The following is a 9,928-nucleotide window of genomic DNA, read 5'->3' as shown; positions in this document are numbered from 1 at the left end:
CCCAGAGAAAAGACAGAGTCCACTTTTCTTACATTTCTATCATATTGAAAGTTATTCAAGCCATGTCACCAAATATGATATAGGAGTGTTTGGTGATCAGACTCAACAATGGTGTCCAAAGTTAATGAAATATTAGTGATGAGGACACAGAGGAGAGCAAGGAGGACTTTATTTGGGAAGGAGAAAAGCTTCCAAGTGGGTCTGAATGGGTTGCCAAATGGGATATGGAGGTAAGTGGCTTTTAACCTAATAGTCTGAATAATGGGTTGGCTTTTTGGTAAGGAAACGGGCATTGGATCATGATAGTCTGAGTGATTTATTACCCTATTTTTAGAGAGAAATAGAATAACTCACTGTACTTCTTGTCATAGTTATAAAAAAATGCAAACCATTTCCCTTAGCTGCAGTTGTTTAGAGGCTCCATGCCACCAGATTTTTGCTATAAAATTTTTACCACTGTGACTCCATCTCAGGAAGAAGTCAAGGTCTTACAGTATCTGAGTTCGAGAATAGTATTATAGTAAACTGCAGTATTGAACATAGTGTAGTGTTGGGAAAAGGACAGACAAACAAATCAATAGAGCAGAATAATGAGTCCAGGAACATATGCCCAATGAAATATATCCACTGATCTGTTACAAAGAGGGTGTCAGTACACTGTAGAAAAGATAGAGTTTTCAAGAATTGTTGCTGGAATATCTACACAGCCAAATTGCTAAAATACCGAAATTGTATAGTAAGACGTGTGTAGGATGTATGTAGATATGTTCTTCACAAATATGTTAATTGCGAGATTGCCCAAATAGATCACAGATCTGAAGGTTATAATACAAACCTATTATACTTCTAGAAAATAACAGTGGAGAAAATTGACATGAACTTTGTTGTGTTGATGAAATTTTAGATACAACCCCAAAGAACAATCCATGAAAGAAAGAATAGGATACTTGGGATGCATGAAATTTAAACGTTTTCAAACTGTGCAGAAAAGTCAAAAGAATTAAAACAGGAATCACATAATGGGAGCAAAATATTTTACAAAGCCATATATGACTAAGCCTGCCAGTGTTACTAGGATGGTTGCTACAGTGGCTGGATGCCACATGGTCAACTACCCAGTTCAATTTCTGGACTCTTCGACTTGAAAAAATGCACGTGGTGAATGTGCTTACTTGCCCAAATCCCCAAATGAGGAAGAATGGCAAAGATGCAATTGCTGCATGACCTTCACCCAATGTGAGGAGGGTGCTTTCTCCTGTCCCTCAATCTGCCTGTGTGTTTCTTTCCAGTGAGGAAATGTCTCGCATAACAAAATGGATAGAATATATATACATAATATATTATATGTGTATGTTTGTGGGTATATACATATATACACAATTAAGAGCCTCGGAGTCCCTGTGTCTTGCTAGTAAAGAGAGTAAGTTCCCTCATTGCTGATGCCAAGTTAAAATCCAGCCCAAGTGACTTCAAAAACACACCACGTCAAAGTGTATAGCTACCTATAATCTAGACAAAGAGGAGGCATGGAGGAGTAGGGATTGAGGTATGAGAATGTCTTATTGAAGGGTGCTTTCTCTTTCTCCTTTTCTCTTTCTCTCTCTGTCTCTATCTGGTGAACATAGGAACCTTCTGAAAATTTTTTAAAAGGCAAGAAAATGAATATCAGGCACAATTATAGAAAGAACTATTAAAATTCAACAATAACAAAAAATACATATTAAACCAAAAATCTTAACAGAGATCTCACAAAGGATACATTTATATAGCAGGTAAAATATAAAAAGATGTTCCAATTCACATATTACCAGGAAAAGGCAAATTTAAACAATAATGGGATACTACTACATACCTATGAAAATTGATTAAATCCAAACACCGAAAGCACCATGTGCTGATAAGGATTTGGAATGTCAGGAATTTTCTTTCCTTATTGAGAATACAAAATGGCCCAAGCTGGCCCATGACTTTGTTTGTATGCTCAGGCAGTTTCTTTATGGTTGAGTGCTCTACAAATCCCAGTGTAAGCAGTTTGAAAAATGTGTTGGCTATCTGTGCATGAGGAATAGAGTAGAAGGAACTACAGTATGATCATGCCACACTGAGGGGTTCATATTCTGCGCTTCTCTCTCACTCTCTACTCTTCTCCCTGGAAGCACGGGTACCCTGAGATAAATTTTCAAATGAGACCAACAAGAACTCCGAAAACTGTTCAGGATTTCTTACAAAACTGCACAGACTCTTTCATATGACCCTATAATTATGCCCCTTGGTTTTTTTTAACCAAACCATTTAGAAATATATGTCCACACAAAATCATAAATGTTCTTATGAGCTTTATTTACCACTTCTAAAACTTAGAAGTAACTAAGATGTCCTTTGATAAGTCATGGATACATTAAACATTAAATTTTAATATTTATTTATTCTTTTCAATACTTATTTATTTTAAATTTACCAGAGAGAGATGGAGAAGAAAAGTGAGAAAGCAAGCCGCCAGATCTGAGACTCTTACCATGGTTGTCATGTGGGAATCCAGTACCTTAATCTCTTTGCCACCTGATGGCCCCAGTCATAAACATTTTTAATGAGATACAATCAGACAATGGGTATTGTTTTGCACCAAAAGAAAGGAGCTAGCAAGCCAAAAAATGACATGGAGAAAATCCAAATGCAGATGACTAAGTGAAGGAGCCACCTGAAAGTCTACATAGTGTGAAATGCTCAGTATATGACATTCTGGACAAGGCAAACCTATACAACAAGGAAAAAGGTCAATGCTTATTAGGGGTTGTGGAGGGTAGGATGAACAGGTGGAAAATGAAGTATTTCTAGGGCAGTGAAGTTACTGTGTATGATAGCATAAGGGATATAGATGCCATTATGCATTTTTGAAACCCATTCAGTGTACATCAAGAGATGGCCCTAATGTAAACTTTGGACTTTGGGTGATTCAATTTTAAGAAATTTGCCACTCTCATGTGAAATACTGATAATGCAGGCGACTATGGGCATGTGTATTGGATGTGTGCTTTGTGCTCCATTTTGTCATGAACCTCTACTGCTCTAAAACACATGATTTTTAAATATATAAATTAAAAATATATAGATAAAAATATTTTTAAAAAAAATTTGTTAAAACCCTGTTAAAATGTCACTTAAATTTTTTTTCACTTGTTAAGAGTTATTTTATTTTCTCATTTAGTTTAGTTTGACCAGAGAGAGACTGAGAAAGAGAGAGAGAGAGAGAGAAAGCTATCAGGTCCAGACTCAAACCACGGTCACTCATGTGGGAATATTGAGCACCTTAACCACCATGCTACCCACTGGTCCCCACAAAATTAGACGTTCATAATAAGCATCCTTTGTACATCCTTTGCAGACTTCAAGTGAGATGTAGGTCCTTGCTATCATTTGCATTTATGAGAAATTAGTATCAAAATGAAACATTTTGGCCAAGTGCAGTGGCTCAATGCTGCTAATGCTCTGCTTCTGAATGTCTGAGGCCTCATGGGATGGGTTTGGATCTTGGTCCAACCTAAAACTGTTCAGGAGGAGTGGCACAGGACTGTAGTCCCAGTTAGTTGTAAGGAAGATCTCAACATAGTGAGATGTCAAATATCACTCTCTCCCTCTCTCATTATCTTTCTCACAGAACCAACCTGAGGTCCAACGAGGAGTAGGGGTAGGGTTGCGTGAAGGTCTGGGGTGGTCGGGCCTGCAACCGCAGGCCGAAAGTTAATAAAAAATTAAGTTAAAAAAATAGTTCTGCCTAAAGACACAGTGGTGAAGTAATGTGTGCAAGGAGCAGCATGCCATGTGGCTAAAAAGATTAGAATCTTGAAATTGTCAGACTGAAAACAATATCATGTACAGTTATGGACATTACCAGGATCCTGATGTAATGGAGGATGGAGGATTATGGCCTCATTAGGCTCCATTCGGAGGGTTCTTTCTTTCTATCTATCTCTATCTCTCTATCTCTATCTCTATCGCTCTAGGATAGCATCTGTATCTGGCATAATACACATAAACAAAAATCCTTTGAACTCTTCTAAGTTTATGTGACTCTTCATTTTATTTGAAGAATTTATATTTTGGTTTCTGCCTTAGGGCATGTATATTCACCAGATACATACAGAGAGAGAGAAAATGTGAGTAATCCTCAACCAAGGACTATGGTCATGCCACAATGCCTTTATCAGTAGGTAATAAACCATTTCTGTGTCTCACAAATGTCTTGCTTCTCTATTTTTTCTCCCTCATTTCCTTCTCTACATAGAGAACGATTATCTATCTCCTGATCCAGATTCAAACTACATAATTGACAATGTGATATTCAGTGCATTAACCTCCATGCCAACTTCTGGCTCTTACAATATATATTTATATATGTGTGTATATTATATATACGTGTGTGTATATTCTATATATATATATGTTTTATATATATATATATGTGTATTTGTGTGTGTAGCTTCATCTATACTACATAGTCCCTGGAAGTTTTCAACCTCTTTTTCCTTAAAGATTTTAAATTTCATATATTATTATTATTATTAAGGCATTTTCTTTGATTATAAAAAATCTATTCCCATGCTGATTTCAAGTGACATGGAACAGTCACACATGAGGCCATAAAATTCTGCATTATAGTAAGATAATAAATTATTGATTGAGTTTGAATTCATTCTCACTAAAGAGTCCTATATATTAAATTTTAATAGACCTTTCATTTCCCTTCTATGGGCCACTATGTCCCCAATTTGTTACTCTAAGAATTCCTGAAAAAACCTCAGAGTGACCAAAACCCCTGTTTTGTGCAGGTTCGGTACCCCTTCAACATTCCCAGCTCCTGAGTTTTGCAGTGGTGTGTGTTTGGGTGGAAGGAATAGTGGGCTTGGAAACAATTCACAGACTCTGAGAGGAAACAGAGACAAGTGTTTATTTACTTTCCATGAGAGGGAAGAGGCCAGATGCAGAGAGTTGCATTGACCCCAAGTGTAAGGCCTGTCGGCCTTCACTGGGATTATAAGAAAGGAGGATTAACAGTTTGGGATCAAAGTGGTCATATGTCTGTTGATCCTCCACACCATCTAGGTCATTTTGCTGTTTTCTCTGGGTGTCATTAGTTTATGTGCCACCCAAGAATGTCACCTTCTTTATGTCTGAAAGCAAAACTTAGAAAAACCAAGGTAGCCATGTGTGAGGAAGGCAAGGGAAGGAAAAGTGAATGTAGGTAGAAAACAAAATGCCTAAAATAAGAGGGAAAAAAATGCCTGAGTGCCCTCATAGGATTCTTGGAGTCCTTTCTTAAGCTTGTGACTTGGAGCTGTGATCATTACTTTGTTTCACTGATTATGACGTTTTATTTCCTTCTAAATTTTATACTTATTTATCCTTGTATCCTCAGGAAGTTTGGCAAGGGCATTGGAATCAATTACATTACTAGAAGTCCCCTACAACAATACTCTTTGGAATGGTTGAACTCCAAGTTGGCTGGACTTCTTTAGGTTTTTCCTGTCCCCAGAAAGGTGGCAACACTAGAAACTTGTGAGAAAATTGAGGCTATGAGGAGGAGAAGTTGAAGAAAACTCTGTGGAATCAGCAGAGGCTTTAACTATTGATTTCACTTAAGGCTGGTTTTGGTACCTGGAGAACTCCCATTTCCTAGGGTTTTAATGAAAGTCATGTGGGAACCTGTGTAGAAGGTTCCTAGGAACTGTTCATGAAGAGTCATGGGAAAAACAAGTTGCAAGAGAAGAGAACGATAGTTCGTGGCTGAAATTTGGCATTTCATACAAAGATGCAACTCATATCTGGTTCTGTTATATTGGGCGAAGATATAAAAAGTCCTTGAAATTGATTTATGGGCAGAAGCCTACAGTTTTCTTTTCTTTACATTTATTTATTTATTTATTTATTTATTTTGAAGTTTTTGCTATAGGGCGTGTGCGCTCGCCAGAAAGACAGAGAGAGACAGAGAGCTAGAAAGCAAGAAATCACCTCACAGGTGGGATGGCCACGCTGCAATCCCTCCTTCTCCATGCTCCTCTCAGGATCTGGTGCACACACGCACAGGTGCCCAGCGTGAGTTTAAGCCACCGGAGCTGGGACCAGATCACAGTCCACTACATGGAAGTTCAGTGACGTAGTCATTACGCAAACTGCTGGTCCCAAGCCTACAGTTCTCTATAGAAGTTGAATTCTTGACTTTATGCATATGAATGAATTGTATCTTGGGACTTGGCAGGCATTACTGCTTTTGTTCTTAACAGAATATTTCACTTGTTCTTTTCTTAAGTTGCTTTTTGTGTCCCTGCCTTTCATCTAGTTTTCCTTAGTTTTTCTTTGTTTCCTTCTATATGAGCCTGTCTGTTTGAGAGTGTGAGAATGACAGCAATATACACCTTCAGAATGATCTTAACATTGTAATTCTCCTCCACCCTCAGCCAGCCCTGTATTATGGGGACAATCATGACCGGGGTACTAGAGGAGGACACTAGACCCAAATGTAGAACCATCCCATTGGTTTATCCTAGTACAGGATCACAGTTTATCGATGCACCACAATCTAGACCCCTAAATACATGACTCTTTTCATGATATTATCAATTTTCATTCTCTTTTGTGTCTTATTTCAAAAGATAGGAAATTAAGAAATGTAAGTTGTTTCAGTGTATAGATTTACGCATTAAAGCGCTACATCTTCAAGGAATTTCACAGTCTGTTAATATTTTACTGGACTAGGTCCTCATTAATTTTAAAGTTGATACATATGCTAAATAAACATGTCATTGATTTACATCTCAAAATGTACTTAGTCTACCAACCATGATGAAAATACTAAATATCTTACTTAATTAAATATTTTTGGTCACTTGCCATCATTTCATTATTATTTCATGATTTCTTTATAAGGTATACATTTGAGTTTGAACACATGCCTTTATTATAGGTATGTATTATATATATGTAATTTCTTTTTTAAAAGTGTATAAATTATGTGGCCTTAGAGAAGTATACTCCAGAGGGAAGCTCATATTATAGTCCTCTACCACGAGTCTGCCAGGATCTTGGTGAAGTATTTACATACCTGATGTATGTTCAGGCCAGTTAGAATGGGGATCTAAGCTATAATCAGCATGTATTTATCTCCATAGTCTGGTGCGCTACCAACTGTTATTCAGAAGCTAGGCCAGAATATAATTTCTGTATCAAGTTACCATTCTATACCATTTTAACCTCACCTATGTCAGTTTCCTATGCAAATTGAGGATTATACTATCCAGTGGCTCTCACACCTTTAGATTTGAGTGTTACTCCTAGGAATGCCAAGCCTTGGTATCAGGGTAGGTATAAACCTCCTGCCCTCCAGTGATTATTTATGTTCTAGGGTAGTTAGTGTAAACCAAGTTTCCATTTATAAGAATGGCTGTTGTGTCTACCTTATACTGTCCTAAGAATTATCAGACCATTCTTAGTTGAGTCCTTCAGTTATATATATATTCTTTGAAATGGTTGAACTCCAAGTTGGCTGGACTTCTTTAGGTTTTTCCTGTCCCCAGAAAGGTGGCAACACTAGAAACTTGTGAGAAAATTGAGGCTATGAGGAGGAGAAGTTGAAGAAAACTCTGTGGAATCAGCAGAGGCTTTAACTATTGATTTCACTTAAGGCTGGTTTTGGTACCTGGAGAACTCCCATTTCCTAGGGTTTTAATGAAAGTCATGTGGGAACCTGTGTAGAAGGTTCCTAGGAACTGTTCATGAAGAGTCATGGGAAAAACAAGTTGCAAGAGAAGAGAACGATAGTTCGTGGCTGAAATTTGGCATTTCATACAAAGATGCAACTCATATCTGGTTCTGTTATATTGGGCAAAGATATAAAAAGTCCTTGAAATTGATTTATGGGCAGAAGCCTACAGTTTTCTTTTCTTTACATTTATTTATTTATTTATTTATTTATTTTGAAGTTTTTGCTATAGGGCGTGTGCGCTCGCCAGAAAGACAGAGAGAGACAGAGAGCTAGAAAGCAAGAAATCACCTCACAGGTGGGATGGCCACGCTGCAATCCCTCCTTCTCCATTCTCCTCTCAGGATCTTGTGCACACACGCACAGGTGCCCAGCGTGAGTTTAAGCCACCGGAGCTGGGACCAGATCACAGTCCATTACATGGAAGTTCAGTGATGTAGTCATTATGCAAACTGCTGGTCCCAAGCCTACAGTTCTCTATAGAAGTTGAATTCTTGACTTTATGCATATGAATGGATTGTATCTTGGGACTTGGCAGGCATTACTGCTTTTGTTCTTAACAGAATATTTCACTTGTTCTTTTCTTAAGTTGCTTTTTGTGTCCCTGCCTTTCATCTAGTTTTCCTTAGTTTTTCTTTGTTTCCTTCTATATGAGCCTGTCTGTTTGAGAGTGTGAGAATGACAGCAATATACACCTTCAAAATGATCTTAACATTGTAATTCTCCTCCACCCTCAGCCAGCCCTGTATTATGGGGACAATCATGACCGGGGTACTAGAGGAGGACACTAGACCCAAATGTAGAACCATCCCATTGGTTTATCCTAGTACAGGATCACAGTTTATCGATGCACCACAATCTAGACCCCTAAATACATGACTCTTTTCATGATATTATCAATTTTCATTCTCTTTTGTGTCTTATTTCAAAAGATAGGAAATTAAGAAATGTAAGTTGTTTCAGTGTATAGATTTACGCATTAAAGTGCTACATCTTCAAGGAATTTCACAGTCTGTTAATATTTTACTGGACTAGGTCCTCATTAATTTTAAAGTTGATACATATGCTAAATAAACATGTCATTGATTTACATCTCAAAATGTACTTAGTCTACCAACCATGATGAAAATACTAAATATCTTACTTAATTAAATATTTTTGGTCACTTGCCATCATTTCATTATTATTTCATGATTTCTTTATAGGGTATACATTTGAGTTTGAACACATGCCTTTATTATAGGTATGTATTATATATATGTAATTTCTTTTTTAAAAGTGTATAAATTATGTGGCCTTAGAGAAGTATACTCCAGAGGGAAGCTCATATTATAGTCCTCTACCACGAGTCTGCCAGGATCTTGGTGAAGTATTTACATACCTGATGTATGTTCAGGCCAGTTAGAATGGGGATCTAAGCTATAATCAGCATGTATTTATCTCCATAGTCTGGTGCGCTACCAACTGTTATTCAGAAGCTAGGCCAGAATATAATTTCTGTATCAAGTTACCATTCTATACCATTTTAACCTCACCTATGTCAGTTTCCTATGCAAATTGAGGATTATACTATCCAGTGGCTCTCACACCTTTAGATTTGAGTGTTAGTCCTAGGAATGCCAAGCCTTGGTATCAGGGTAGGTATAAACCTCCTGCCCTCCAGTGATTATTTATGTTCTAGAGTAGTTAGTGTAAACCAAGTTTCCATTCATAAGAATGGCTGTTGTGTCTACCTTATACTGTCCTAAGAATTATCAGACCATTCTTAGTTGAGTCCTTCAGTTATATATAAAATATTTGGATTCCATTACTTAGCTGTCTTTCTCCTAGTACTCTCTGGTTTTTCCATCATGTATCTATCTACCTCTCACCATTAAGGAATCTATTTTGCTTAGAGCAGTAGCAACTGTATTTTATAATATGAGGTACTCTCTCTAATCATTTTGATAATAAATACAGATAGTCTCCAACTTAGGAAGATTTGACTGATAAATGTTTTTTCTTTATCATGGTACTAAGCAAATACATATTCAGAAACTGACCTTTATGATGGTACTAAGCAAATACACATTCAGAAACTGAACTTCAAAGTTTGAATTTATTATCAAAAGTTAGCGTAATGGCTATGTCGCTGGACTCCCACGTAGTCGACCGCGGTTCGTGTCCCGGACCCCG

The sequence above is a fragment of the Tupaia chinensis genome, unplaced genomic scaffold, assembly GCF_000334495.1.
Source record: "Tupaia chinensis unplaced genomic scaffold, TupChi_1.0 Scaffold144113_1, whole genome shotgun sequence".
Classification (NCBI taxonomy): Eukaryota; Metazoa; Chordata; class Mammalia; order Scandentia; family Tupaiidae; genus Tupaia; species Tupaia belangeri.
This window is presented reverse-complemented; position numbering follows the sequence as displayed.